Here is a 14,650-nt window from a genome sequence, read left to right as displayed (position 1 = left end):
GAAGGTGTTCTCCGGCACGGCCCGCTGAGGGGTTCTTGCCGGTGAATTATTTTCCTCGGAATTTGAGCGGTTCTGCTCAGTGGTCGGGGAGCCCGTCACTAAGCGGAACCAACGCTGAGATATGGACGGTCTTTCGCCCACTATGGAGTGGCCTAGAGATCGTCCGATTTTTTGAGATTTTACCCTTTACTTACTAATCAGGGTAACAAATGGCAATGCTGTAGCCAATGAAGTTTTAACTGAGGCTCGGCTATTGCCGTTACTCAGCCATGACTAGAGCTTTTTAGCTCAATAACACTCCATCCACACAGATTCTCTTCATTCAGATGACGGGATAAGGTGTCAAGGACTCAGTCCATCGCCCAGTTCTTTTAAGAACTTCAGCTGTTCCGTTACCCAGCCATAACCAAAGCTTATAGTTAAATAACATCTCATCCACACGCTTTCTTCAATCAGATGAAGGGATAAAGAGTCAAGGACTTGGTCCATCTCCCCCCCCCCCCAAAAAAAAAAACTGTAGTACGAAGAAATGGCTTTTTCATTTTTCATATCTAGTTCATATGCATATGAACATTTCTGAAAAACGGCTGTCAATACACTGGAATATGGAATATATACGATTTAAGCACTGATAAAAGGCAAAGAGATGGTCACATAAAAGCAAAAACACAAATTGAATGATGTTGTTTAGGAAAACGCGGGGGAGGGCGGAGGGACAACTAGGAAGGTTGCATTGAATATAAAGCGAAATATCTATGGGGAAACATAGAAATTGTGTTTAGGCCTAGGAGTAATTTCAAGTAGAATAACTGCGATGTCCAAGGTCATATTTTCATAACCTCTGTGGTTTTCGGAATTTAATTTCTTTCTAGATTTGGCTATAAAATAGCATTGAATCCATAATATTCTGCATTTTTAATAGTCATCTGGATTATTTTCTTCTTGACCATTTTGATTTCATTATTTATAGTTGTAATTGTTCTGTAAGACAATTATTTAATACAAAGAATGGGTATTCTCCATCCAGATTGAAGGACAAGGATACTAACGAATACAGAATAGTTTTCACCTGCTTTTCCATTAGCCAGGTTGGAAAAGCAGTTAAAGCTTTAATAAAAGACTTTTCAACAGAAGGTGAGTTAGTCGGTAAATTTCTTCTTCTTCCGAGATGGGGTTTCGGATCTTTCCAACCAAAGGATATTGTCGAAACAGACTTAGCTCAGAAAGCTCAAATCTTTACTAGTGAATAAAATATAAAATTACGAAGAAGAAAAAAAAAAAGGTAGTGAATACTTTTTTTTCTTTTGTAATTTTTTTTTGTTGAGTGTTAATCTTCCACCCTTAACGCCTTGGTTATTGGAGGTTCTGAAATGGCTTCATTTGACTAATTGAGGTATCCAATTTTGCATGCCATGATATGAATCTTGCATTTCCAGTAACTTGCCCAAACTCTCCCATCTAAACAACATAATCTCTTTGATAATCACATCACTTGTATCCTCTAATTCTTATTCCTTAAAGAAATGCAACTAAATAGAACTAACATTAATACCATGTTCAGAGGAAAAAAATGGTTCGAAGAATAAATTTATTCATCTGCTTATCAGAAAAAATTTCCTCATTCATAACAATGAGGAATGACAACAATGACAAAGATTTTTTCCAACAGTTAACTGTTTCCTTCTTCTGTTCATTTTTTTTTCTTCGTAGCTACGGTGAATTGTTTATTCTCTACTGTTACCCAGCAGTCAAAGTGATTATTTAATTCCAAACTCTGCGATTAATTAGTGTAGTTGGAGACGGTCTTGGTACCTGTTAAATGATTAATGCTAAACTATCGTCTCCGGAGAAGTAAATTCCCCCATTACAACCACTGCATTATGCGAAGAGCAAACATTTCTCTACGGCAAACAAAAATATCTCAGTCGCTGATTAGAAAAAGAAAAAAAAAAAAAACTGAACAAACTTGGACACTTAGTTCTTTATCATGTAGTCATTTGCAGCACAGTTTTCGCTAAGAAGACCCCGCAAATGTTTTTATCTTTTTCAGACTTCCCTTAAAACACTGTATAATTTATCCATTAATTATTCAGACTTTTTGATGTTAAACAAACAAACAAAAAAAAAAAAAACGTCGAATGAAACATTAATGGTTTCCACAAAAGGATACCGTAACTTTTTTTTTTTTATAGTAAGGGATAGTACGCTTGCTACCGATATTATCATTTTTCAATCCAGCTGATCTCAACCTCGAAAACATCCAGAAGTTTTCAAACTTCCTGCTTTAATTGCCGATACTCAAGACAAAGTTAATTTGCTTAGTGTGAAAACAAACTAATGTTTCACAAATTGTCATTAAGTTCAAGTGTCATGCCGTTACTATGGAAACAAAAATTGTATGTTTAATAACCATGTATCATTGTAAATGCGCTTGCGTTTTACTCATGGTTACAAAAATGTCTGTTTCACCATTACTTGTATGCCGTTGCCATGGAAACTGCTCTCGTATTTTAAATTTATTTCAGTTCTAATATTACTAAGGTAAAAAGGCCGTTTTTTGATGCTTGCCATTGATAATTAAGTCCCCTTAAACCAGAGGAATTCTTCAGATATGAGAAGGTTTTTTTTCTATCTTTTTTTTTCTTTCTTCACGCTATGATGTTTCCCATTTGTTACATTACCTGATCGGGGAAATCTATCTTCAACCTCCACCATCCACGCATGCAATGAACCTCATCGTAATTTAACTTCCTCCCACTTAAGTAGAAACAGAACAAAATCGATGTCCTTCCAGAACAAACTACGTCCCATCGCAGTGAATAGTTTTCTGGCAAAATTGAATGTCCTCTTTCGTGTCGATATCGAGAGACCAAGCAACAACAGAGCGTCTTCGGGCCTTGGAGAGACACTTCTTCTCCCAAGACAGTGTGCCACATCTCAGGGGATAGCGAAAATAAAAGTCGTTACGGTCGTAAAGAGTGTACGGAGTTGCCTTAGTAAGAAAAAGAAAAGTCACCACCGTGGACACATTTTATTCGTCGCCAATATCCCCCTCTAATTGTCCCTTGTGCCGAAAGTTTATTACTTTCACTTCCATTTTCCAAGCCATTGATCAGACGTTTCCATAATAAAGGAAAGACTGGCGGTGTGTGTGTGTGTGTGTGTACGTACGCGCGCGCGCGCCTCCAATTTCCTCTTATGTCTGCCGAAGCTAGTGCTATTGATCAAGATACTTGAATACAACAACCTGACTGGAACTAATTTTTCCCTCTTCTTATGCCGTCTAGAGTGGGGTGGTGGTGGTGGATATGATGCAATATAGAAATAAAAAAGTAAGTTACGATAGCACCAGTAAAAAAGAAAAGTGGCTTTCTTTGCTTTCTTCGTAAGAAGAGGATTATCCACAGGCGACAAAAGATACGTACGAAGATTTTGATTGTCCCAACAAGTTGGGTTATGGTCGTCATAAGGGATAACAGATCGTCGGATGTGTTTGAAGGATGTTTGAGAAATCAGAAGAAACTTTTACTTTGAAAAGAAATCGTAGTTAGGCTTAATTTCATCAAATCACGTTAGTTTAGGCTTAAGAAATCCTGAGTTTGCTTAAATCGTTCACAGTGATTCATCTTCTGAACGTTTTTATGATAAAGGTCAGTTTTTTTCTAGACTGATCTAGTATCTCTAACTTAATATATCACTTGGGATACGTAATAGAGGCTTCCTTGAATAAGAAATTGAAGAAATGGTAATTAGGCTTATGTTAAAGGGCCAAGAGGCTTAAGAAACTCTTAGATTTCGATCCCCGAGTTTCTTATCCGGCTTTAAAATAATGAGGGATTTATTATCCCCTTAACTTAGGCTTACGTTTATTAACTTTTGTTAGATTAGGCTTAAGATATTCTTAGTTCATTAACACTTGTGATTCATCTTCGCAATGTTTATGTGGTTAAGGTCATTTTTTAATAATCCTTTATCAAAGATATAAGAGATCACTAGAAATGAATAAAAGCACTCAGGAATAAAAAAAAAAATGGTGGAAAAATTGTAGTTAGGCTTAACTAAGACTAATTAGGCTTAAGTTTATTAAATATCGCTAGGTTAAGTTTAATAAGTCTTTAGTTTGATAGAACTGTTGGCAATGATTCATCTGTGGTACGTGTTTATAATTTTTTTTTGATTCTGTAAGTAATCTGTTATCTGAGAGATTAATAGATTACTCGGAATGCACGAAGTTTAAGAATAAAAAAACTTGAAGTCATAATTAGGCTTAACTAAGGCTAATTAGGCTTAACTTCATTAAATGAATCTCGTTAGTTCAGCGCTAAGAAATCCGTAATTAACATCTAAAACCATTTCTTAAGCAAATATATTTTCTCTCATACACGGAACCGAGTGTTTTTTTTATAGTAAAGAAGCCATTTTCATCGCGTGTTATTTAGATTCCTTTTTATTCCACCGCCTAATATCCTGGCAACGTCTTTCTATTAATGACCTATATAAAAAAAATGTAATATCGTTTTCGCTTCTGAAAATACTGAGAGAGAGAATTCATTTTCTACGCCTAAATAATGTATCTACTTTCTCCGAAAGCGATCTTTTTAATTTTCTCTTTCCCTTGTTCAAATTAACCATCCAAGAGCCATTCTTCCGAACAGATGTTCCAAACCCTTTATTACTCCTCTTTTATTTCCTCAGCTTATCTTTTCGAGCACACACGCACACATCCAACCCTTACTGAAGTTGTTTAGGAATGTCGTGGCGCTGAGTACGTAGATGAAGTAAGGCATGCCTTGTCTTTATTCTTTCCTTTTAGTGTCTTTCGTTTCATCTTAGCAATATAAGCAGATCATTGACTGCAACAAAGAAGAGCCCTCTCTGATTACACAACTCATCCCAAGAGAGAAATATTAAAAGCTCTGCTGTATGCTCTTTAATAAGGCTATGCCCACTCGAGAAAATGGGAATTAGAATATAAGGCCTAAGTTTACCTCGTCTTAAAAATCCAGAATGAGTTTCGTCTTGATTCGTTTATATTTAACTAAAGTATATTACAATTATTATTGCTTTGCATTGCTTTTTGTTTCTGAATGTATATGGAATATTATTGCCATAGAAACCGATCCATTGTTGAAATGATACTTTTTTTTCCCTTTCTCAACAATGAGTCTTCTGTAATTGTTACAGTTGCATTAGCGAATGTTCTGTTATAGAAAAAAATCGAAAATATTTACTGACGTGAAACTTATTAAGCAGAAGATTAAGTGCCTAATCTACTATAAGTGTTTGTTTGGAACATCATTAGTGGTGAACTATGTCCGCAGGCTATTTCGTTACTAGGATGTATTAGACTAGTATTTCTCAACCGCCTGTTAGTAGACTCCGTTAAAATTATATAGTTGTATAAAATTTGTATAATTTTAATCATTCGCAGCATAGTTTAGAGTTGGAAAGACTAGCCTAAATAGATTTAAAGTATCTATCAAACCGTCTCTGAAGAAGAGTCAGAGATGGAATTTATGAAACTACCAAATACAATACGCGTTTATCTGACGAGGCGCCATTTTACAATTAACACAGCTAAGGTCAAGAGTGGACTTGCATCAACTCCCTCGGATGCATTAAAAACTTCCCGAAGTGTCTCACTTGTTTATTTCAATAAATGTTTAAATTGCAAAGATTATATTTGAAAATATTTTACTTATTTACTGATTCTAATGTCCCACAAAATATTGGGAATTATATTGTGGTACTCCGTATATAAAATATATGTGAAATTCTCGACTTGCGACGCTCCACTCTCCTGGTTATGACACGGAGTAGTGTGCTGAGGTCGGTAAATAAACTTAATACTAAGAAGTCTATGAAGCTTCAATTTGAAAAGATTGGTAACTCCTATTCTCAAGGTTTATTCTCAGACTCTAGCATTTATGATTCATTCATTATGTCTTGTATACTCCAGAAACTTATTTTTCATTATAAAATAATAATGAAAATTTAATATTTTTATCATATTTTACCGAAAATTTTAAATAAAAAAATATTAAATAGTAACTTTTAGCTTTATAGTTATACACCTATCTATAATTCACTTTAAAGAAATATAACTATTTGGTATGGGAGTTGTAAACACGTGGTGTCTACCCTTTGTTCTTTTGTTTGTCTTTTGATTATGATATGATATCCGTTTCCTTTTGAACAAACTAAATTTTCTTTCCATGAAAGGAATTAAGTATCGAAACAGCTGTCACAAGAGTGAAACTTAATGCAGTTTATTTATTTATTCATGTGGCGTTACCCCTTTTAATCCACCATCACTTAGGGCTGATTGAGCTCTCCTAATGAGGGATTAAGCATGTTATGGTTATGTATTATTAAGTATGTTGTGTTGTATTTTATGACTGTAGATCCTTGTGTTTATGGGCCGGTTTGCCTGTTCTGAGGCACGAAAAATCCGAGTTTCGTGGGAAAAAACCCTCTATCTCCGTATCAGACCGGCTAACTCACCTTTAATCGAAAGAGACCAGGTAAAAGTTCCATACTTCATGGATAGGAATCGAACCCAGGTCTTCCTGACCAAAGGGATTTGTCTATACCGACTGAGCTACGGAGAATCTGATGCAATAATAAAGGGCTAATATACGGCGTGTGTGCGGAAGGAATTCGGGTCTTTTAAGTAGTGTAAGCTAAGGGAGGTTTTTCCTCATAAACTGCCTGGTAAAATTCGAAATCTTTTATTTTAGTTATTTGACTTTAAAATGATTACGAACATTTAATATTGATATAAATTCATATTGATATAAAGTTCATTTTTAGAGCTTCGTTATAAATTTTATGTATAAATATCCAACTAGAACTTTTATCTTCACTGGGTATGTTTGTCATTATTTTTAGTAATGACTAATAGTAAAGAAAATTTGTGTTTGTAATATTATCTTATGAAAAATAATTACTTGAACAGAAATTATTTATAAAAACTAATTCTGCTTAAACTGTCCGCCATATTGGGCTCATTAGAATCAGTGGCGTACCCAGAGGGGGGGGGGGGGCAAGGGGCCCTGGCTCTCCCCAAAGAAAAAAAAAACACTAGAAAAATTTCCAAAAATCTTTTCCTAATTAAAATTCATTTTTTTATTTATTTATGTTGTGTAGTGTCTTCTGTTTCTATATTACTTATGAATTAGCGATTATTGCAGATGCTCAGTCATAAGTCGTATGCGATGCATACTGTGTATTCTCAAATGGTCTACTCAATTCGGTTCCCCGCAAGATTAAACCCTGAGTGCGCCACTGATTAAAATCTCCTCCAGGTAATAGTGTCTCGGTGAGTGTTGATACCGGTATGTTTATCGATGGACAGAAAATTTGTGGAATTATATTCGGCAGGTTTAATACATTTCATCTTTATTAGAGAGAATGGTTGATTCCGAGTCTTATAGACGTCCCATTGTTCCAAAGATTAGTTTTCTTAGCATGCTAAATTATTCTAGAAGAATTGCGACTCTTTCAAAAGATCTTCGACTTGGTCAAATACGCAATGTTTGAAATAACTGTAATCACATAAGAGAAACGCATCCGTCAGCTAAATACTTCGGTTCCTTTTCATTTTCCGAATCATTTACTTGCGCTGATCAAACTGGGGGCTGATTACAGTCATTGTTCATCACCGGAGTGAAGAATGATCGTGTTTGATTAGTGCAAACCGTACAAAGAGTCGCAGAGAGAGCAAGGACAGAAATATTTCATTCTCCTTCACAATCCATGGAAATAAAGACCATCAATCAGTTCTCTCTCTCTCCTCGTTTTAATCACAACGCATTTTATCCGCCCCCCCCCACCAGAAACAAAAGCCAATTACTCCATTTCTATTGCGACCACAGTTTAAACGTTGCACAGTCGGCCAATAAAGGCGAACGATTTGGTGATCCAGTGAATGCTTTTCCCACTATTACACGGACCTAAACGTGAGATTTTACAACCTCTCCGGCATTCATCAGGCAGCTTCAATTCATCACCGAGCAAGGTGGGCGGCGATTTTTATCAGCTCGACCCAACACTCCATCATTGTTAGAGATAACAAAGGAGGAAGCAGAATTGTGTGCTCCGTGACCGCACGCCTTGTAGGATCCTCAGAAATTACAGTAATAGCTCATTGACCCTATTGTCAAAGCTCAAGGAACCTTTCATTTGTCAAATGCAAACGGAAATCCTACCCTAATTCGTCAAACTCGTCTGTGGATCTTTTCACTGAGAGTGAACGTATGTGTAAGGTGTCAAGACAAACTCGCATTCCATATGAAAACGTCAGCATTGATATTTTCATAAGAAAGTGGAGTAACGATACGAGCTACGACAGCAGATTTTCCTTCCCTCTTCGTTCTTTATCTATCTTTTTTTTTTGTTTGGAGGAATGGCAGAAGCTTTCAAAAAATTCATTCCCCCCCCCCCCCCAAATTATATCCACAAATTAGATTCATATATACAGTGGCTGCCATTCCCGCATATCACATGTCTATTGCAGTGAAGCTACATTCAAAAGGACAAGTAGGCGATTCCTGCTTATCTCAGTATGTTTATAGTTTCGAATGCAAAGAAACTCGAATAATGTACATAAGCCAACATACCGTGATCAAGTCACTAACTATTTGTATATATATATATACTAGGAGGGCTCTGACGCCTACGGCGTCCAACTCCCCGAGTTTCGGACTGGTAGGCCGGTTCTCCTTGAATTCTGATGACTCAACTTTTCAAAACTCGAAAAGGGGGTCCGTCCCCTGGCGTCTACAGCGCCCCCCCCGAGTTCCGGACTGCTGGGCCAGTTCTCCTTGAATTCTGATGACTCGAATTTTGAAGACTCGAAAGGAGGTTCGCTTACGGCTTCCCCCCCCCCCCCCCGAGTTCTGGACTGGTAGGCTGGTTCTCCTTAAATTCTTATGACTCGAATTTTGAAAACTTGGAAGGGGGTTCCGTCCTCCTGGTGCCTATTCCCCCCCCCCGTGTTCCGAACTGGTAGGCTGGTTCTCCTTGAGTTCTGATGATTCGAATTTTGAAGACTCGACACTCAGAGAAGCCCCCTGAGTTTCAAAACGTTTCAAATAACAAAAAAGGCTTATCATTTTATATTATATATATATATATATATGAATCATGACGGCCCAAATTTAAAGCTTTAAATGCAATTTAGTTAATGAATACAATTCTCATTACTGAACAGATTTCGCCAAGTTTGAAAATTGTCTATTCTGGCATTAAGCTAGAATACTTAAGTAATCTTAAATAGAGGTGAGGGTTCGGTTATCCGCAGACACTGATACAGGTAGCTGCTATTTGTTATGTTACTTAAACCCTTGAGAAGCTCAATACAATGAGATCAAACTGGAAAGGTGCTTTGATTTAAGGTAATATTTAAAAAAAGACCACAGAGAATTCATTACAGGCATAATTTTTCCGACCGCATTTGACTGTGACCATTCAAACACGTGGACCTATTATGATAAATGTTTGGCCAACTTTTTTGCTCTCCTTTAAAATAATATTACATCCCATTGGCGTTTTTGCAGTCGCACAAGAGACTAAAAAGTGCACTGAACAGACAGTGTTGTTTATCAATAAAATGGTTATCCAGTGGAAAGTTCCAGAAGCTATCTTTGTAGAGGAGGCTTGACAAAAAAACCACCTGCGCCTGTCTATTGAATTATGTATTTGTGCTGCTGATGTAGAAAGGGGAAGCGAACATATTCAGTGAGCAAAAATGGAATTCCCTTTCAAATAAATTATACAATTCGCTTGGCTTTCAGTGACTCTTTGTTCAGGTAATTTATCTAGATCGGAACCACCATTAGGAAAAAGTTCCGTTTTGAAGAGGACACCGATTTTAATCTGCAAAAATGCAAAAGGCAAATATTTTGTAAGTGGTTAAAAAGAGACACAATGGCTTGATTTTAAATTCTTTGAATATGAAGATCTGTTACAGAAGAAAGCATTCTCCCTCGTTCAGCTTTTGGTTTTCACCTTTTTTTTCCCTTATTCATTTCCTTACAACTTTCTTTACTTTGTCAATTGCAAGAAACTTTAAAAATAGCACATTAACTTCCAGGTTTCATACGAAAGTTTGTGTTATCCTATTATTCAATAAAACATTTCCTAATATGGCATACACTTCTTCCTATAGTTTGATACATTACTCCGATATATATATATTGGAGTAATGTGTATATATATCCACCTTTTATTAGAGCCGCCGTAGCTCAGTCGGTATAGACGCGAAGCCCTTTGTGTTCGAAACACTTGGGTTCGATTCCCGTCAGTGACATAAGAAACCTTGATCCGGTCTCTTTCGACTAAAAGGTGAGTTAATCGGTCTCATACGGGGTAGAGGGGTTTTTCGTCCCTCAAAAGAGGAAAACCGGCTCCGTGAACACACACACACACACACGAATCTAGTCATAAAATGCATACTTAATCCCTCACTAGGAGGCCACAACCAGTCCTAAGGGACTGTGGAGGAAGGGGCGGAACCCCATACGAATAAATAAATACAAATCTGCCTTTTATTAATGCTTTTAACTTTCGCTGGTCTGATACCACTTTCGATACATACCTTACAGCAAAAACCACCCCACAGTTCGACCTTAGCAATCCAATGTCAGCAAATGATACGACCCCTTCACATCTATCATTAAAGCTTTCTCAGTTCAACTAGGTAGATACGGTATGGTAGGGTTTATCCACTCTAGAAATCTTCCTCCCCCTCCCTTCTCTGCAAAATAGACTCGTCGCTTGGCTTTTGCTCTCTTAGCTCAGTTTTGAACAAACTACACAGCATTGTATTAACAAATCCAATAATCTACTCGATCAGAAAAGTTTGCCAAATTGTAAACTTACAAAAAAAATTGATAAATTTTTGATGTTCACTTAATAAAATGTGTAATAATAAAATACAAATCCGCACTTAAATATCATAATCAACAAAACGCAACTTTGTTTTTTTGCCCCGCAATTTATGTCATCGAGCGTGTATGCGTGCAATTTTTCTTTTCTTCTATGTTATCTGCAGTCATCTTCCCGACCGACACCACTAAAATGCAAACCCCATAATTTTGAGCCCTCTATAATTAAATGTTAAACGTCTCTATCACCCCGATACCCTTTATAGGCGATACCACCTTTGCTCGGCTAAACAAAGGTTCGCCTTCTCCAAGTTCGCGTGTTATGGCTCATCTTATGTGGGAAGTAAAGGCAATAAAATATTCATGTTGGAAGTTAATATTAAAATATACACCTCCGAATGTTGTAATTCTAATGTAACGTGTGCTTTGCATAATTTAAATAGTTCGCGTAAGCTGTACAAACCACCGCTATATTCTCCCCACATCCTTTTCTCTATATCATGATTTTTCTTCAAAACAACCGCATCTTGTGACTCTTAGATAACCCCCGCGCCTATGGAGCACATCAAGATAAGTGGCCACTGTCTAGCTACGCATACCTGGGGATGCATGAATACACTTCAACAATCATCTTATTTCCGTCTTTGCCCGCAAGATGGCAGAAGATGTATAGCGGTAGTTTGGATTTTAAATGGATAAACACAGTTGCTGACGTGATAACAAAACAAGGACGGCTTAAAAATATGAGTGCGAGCGACATAACAGCTTTTGTAGCGTAAATAAACATCAAAGAATGCTGCTATTTTATGGACAAATGTTTGCTTTAATGGGTCGTGTTATTAACGTTTTATTCGGATCCTTTGTACCACAAATATGTACTCATTTAGAGTAGCAATGGTTGACGACATGTAATAAATGGATAATATTGCTTTTAGCACCGTTTATAGCGTTGCAAAAATACTCGAGACAATGCTGTGCGCATCGGTTCAGTTTAAGCCTAATATTACTAATAGTTTGTAAACCATCCAAACAAGAATTGAGCAATTGTTTAGTTTTGTATACGAATCAACATACGTTGATTAACGAATACAGAAGTATAAATAACTTATTTTTCTCCTTGATACATTATTTCACTTAGAGAATTATTAATCGGCGATCTTTTTGTGTGGAATGGTAGCACCTATAATTGATTGAATTTTCCGAGATATGTTAGCCACTCCTTACACTTTCGCTTTTGAACCTCCTTCAAAATTTCCTCGTTAATTACATAAAGAAAATGGCCTGCTACACCACCGATTCCGTATTCTTTAACTTATTAAATTGTAGAATTTCGCAAATTATGTAGTTTCTGGAGAATGTCCCTCTCTGCGGATCCCAACTAGGAAGTATATAAGTGTGATAATCAACTTACCAAAGCCAATATTGCAGGTTGGGCTGTGCTTCTCTTAATAGCTTACCCACAATTCCTCTTTCTGTTACAATCCAGGTGGCCTTTTTCTCATGATGACTGCTGCATTAATATCGATGTACTGAGAAGGAATCTTATCTCTCACACCCACCGTTGAGAAAAGTCTTTCTTCATCGTATTACCCAAACGGCATTTCGCAGCATCTTCTGGCCAACAAGGTACACTTGCTTACCGGCTCTTCTAATTTATACGAATCCTCCCTTATATATTGTAATTGTACCGAGTCAACAAATCAAAATACTTCATGAGAAGACTTGGTGCCTGAGGAGTGTTCTTTGATACGCGTAAACAGTGTTGTATTGATATGAAATAGAGAAAAAAAAATTCAAAACTTATCTCTTAATAAAAATGAAAAATACAGTTTTATTTACTTTTTTTTCCTTGACCATTTGAGATACTTGGGATGCAAATTTTAAATGTACCAAAGTCAAATGTTAAAGTTGCAATTTGAATTCCTTCATTTGTAGAGAACTAATCGTATGCGTGTGTCTCCTCATATTATATATTAATTCCGTCTAATAGCAAGATTAAATATAAAAAAATTATAGGTTTATACTTAAGTCCTGAAACAATGTACATTCTCTCGTATATATAAATGTATACGAGAGAATGCACAATGTATAATAAATGGTTTGTTGGTTTAAAGTGGATGTGACGTAATGTTCTTGTTTTAATCTTTATGAAACCTTTATATACAAAATATAAAAGTTTTATATATATATATATATATATATATATAAACCAACGAACCATTTATTATATATTGTGCATTCTCTCGTATACATTTATATATACGAGAGAATGTACATTGTTTCAGGACTTAAGTATAAAACTTTTGTTTATTTTATATTTTTTGTTTATATAAACGTTTTTATTTATATTTTATGTTTATATATTAAACGTATTTAAAACTTGTATAACTACACGTTAGAGTCAAATTGAAACCAGAAATCACTTATTCTTATCTTAGTCCTTATAAGGACTGGCTTAAAGGGACGAAGCAAGAATGCTTTTCATCTTCCCCGTTATCTGTAGAGGACAGTGTAGGGATAAGGTATTATTGAGCTATTAAAGCTCTGATCATGGCAGGTGGGTAACAGCAATAGCCGAGCCTCAGTTAGAACTTCATTTCCTACAGCATTGCCATCCATTACTCTCCAAGGGTATCCAGAGACCTCCCAACCAACCAGAATTCAATTCACTTATAGTCCTTATAAGGACAGGCTTAAAGGGGCGAAGCAAGAATGCTTTTCATCCTCCCCGTTATCTGTAGAGGACAGTGTAGGGATAAGGTGTTATTGAGCTATTAAAGCTCTGATCATGGCAGGATGGTAACAGCAATAGCCAAGCCTCAGTTAGAACTTCATTGGCTACAGATTGCTATACATTACCCTCCAAGGGTATGGATTTTCGAAAGCGCCCAATTCAATTCACTGAAATTATAAAACTAAAACATCGTTTTATATCCAAATAATAAAAAAGTGTATTAACTTATTATTAAATTACTCTGTATTATAAAATCTTATAAAAAGTTTATGTAATAATTTATAAAATATATTATACATGTCAATAAATTGCATTCTTATTTAATCCTTTATTTAAGATTAAGAGCAAACAATATTTGCACGTGAAGTATCTTCCCTATTAGGTTACTTGCATATAGAGTTGTTGACTTCCATCAATTGCCTTAGTATCCCATAATGCAAAGCATACTTCCTTTCCGCCCTGCATATTTTTATTTGTTATGGGAAGATTGTTTACGCAGACTGGTTTCAACCCTTTACCGAGATCTAATTGTTATACCAGGGTAAGGATTAATGCTACAGTATACTTTCTTGGCGAGTCACAAGCCAGTAAGTCGCCCATCATTAATCTTAAAAGTTTAAGTCCAACTAGATTTTCGACATGTTAATGCATTATAAGAGTGTCTGAGAAAACTGGCAAGTACAGAATCTCTGTGGAATTTTATTTATTTTAAATTAACCATGAAAAATAAATTAGATGATATCTGAGCACTTCATGCTTGCCGAAGCTGTAGTTAATCAAACCAACCTTAGTAATTCTAATATCTTCAGTCTCTACTACGTGTAGTATTGTTAATGTCATATTTTGAATAAATATTTAATAATTTGCGACATGCCCTCCTCCTGTTGAATTGCTACAACTCAGTTTGCGAAGTCTTCGACTTAAATATTCCTCAGTAATTTTTTTTCCCCGTTATGCGGCAATTTTGTTTTTGATATTTAGCGAGTTGAATTTGAAATTAGGCTTAGCATCAGTTTCAAATTCAACT

The sequence above is a fragment of the Typopeltis vanoorti genome, chromosome 10 (genome assembly GCF_054136105.1).
Source record: "Typopeltis vanoorti isolate ZY-2024b chromosome 10, IOZ_Tvanoo_1.0, whole genome shotgun sequence".
NCBI lineage: Eukaryota > Metazoa > Arthropoda > Arachnida > Uropygi > Thelyphonidae > Typopeltis > Typopeltis vanoorti.
Note: the sequence above shows the minus strand (reverse complement) of the source record.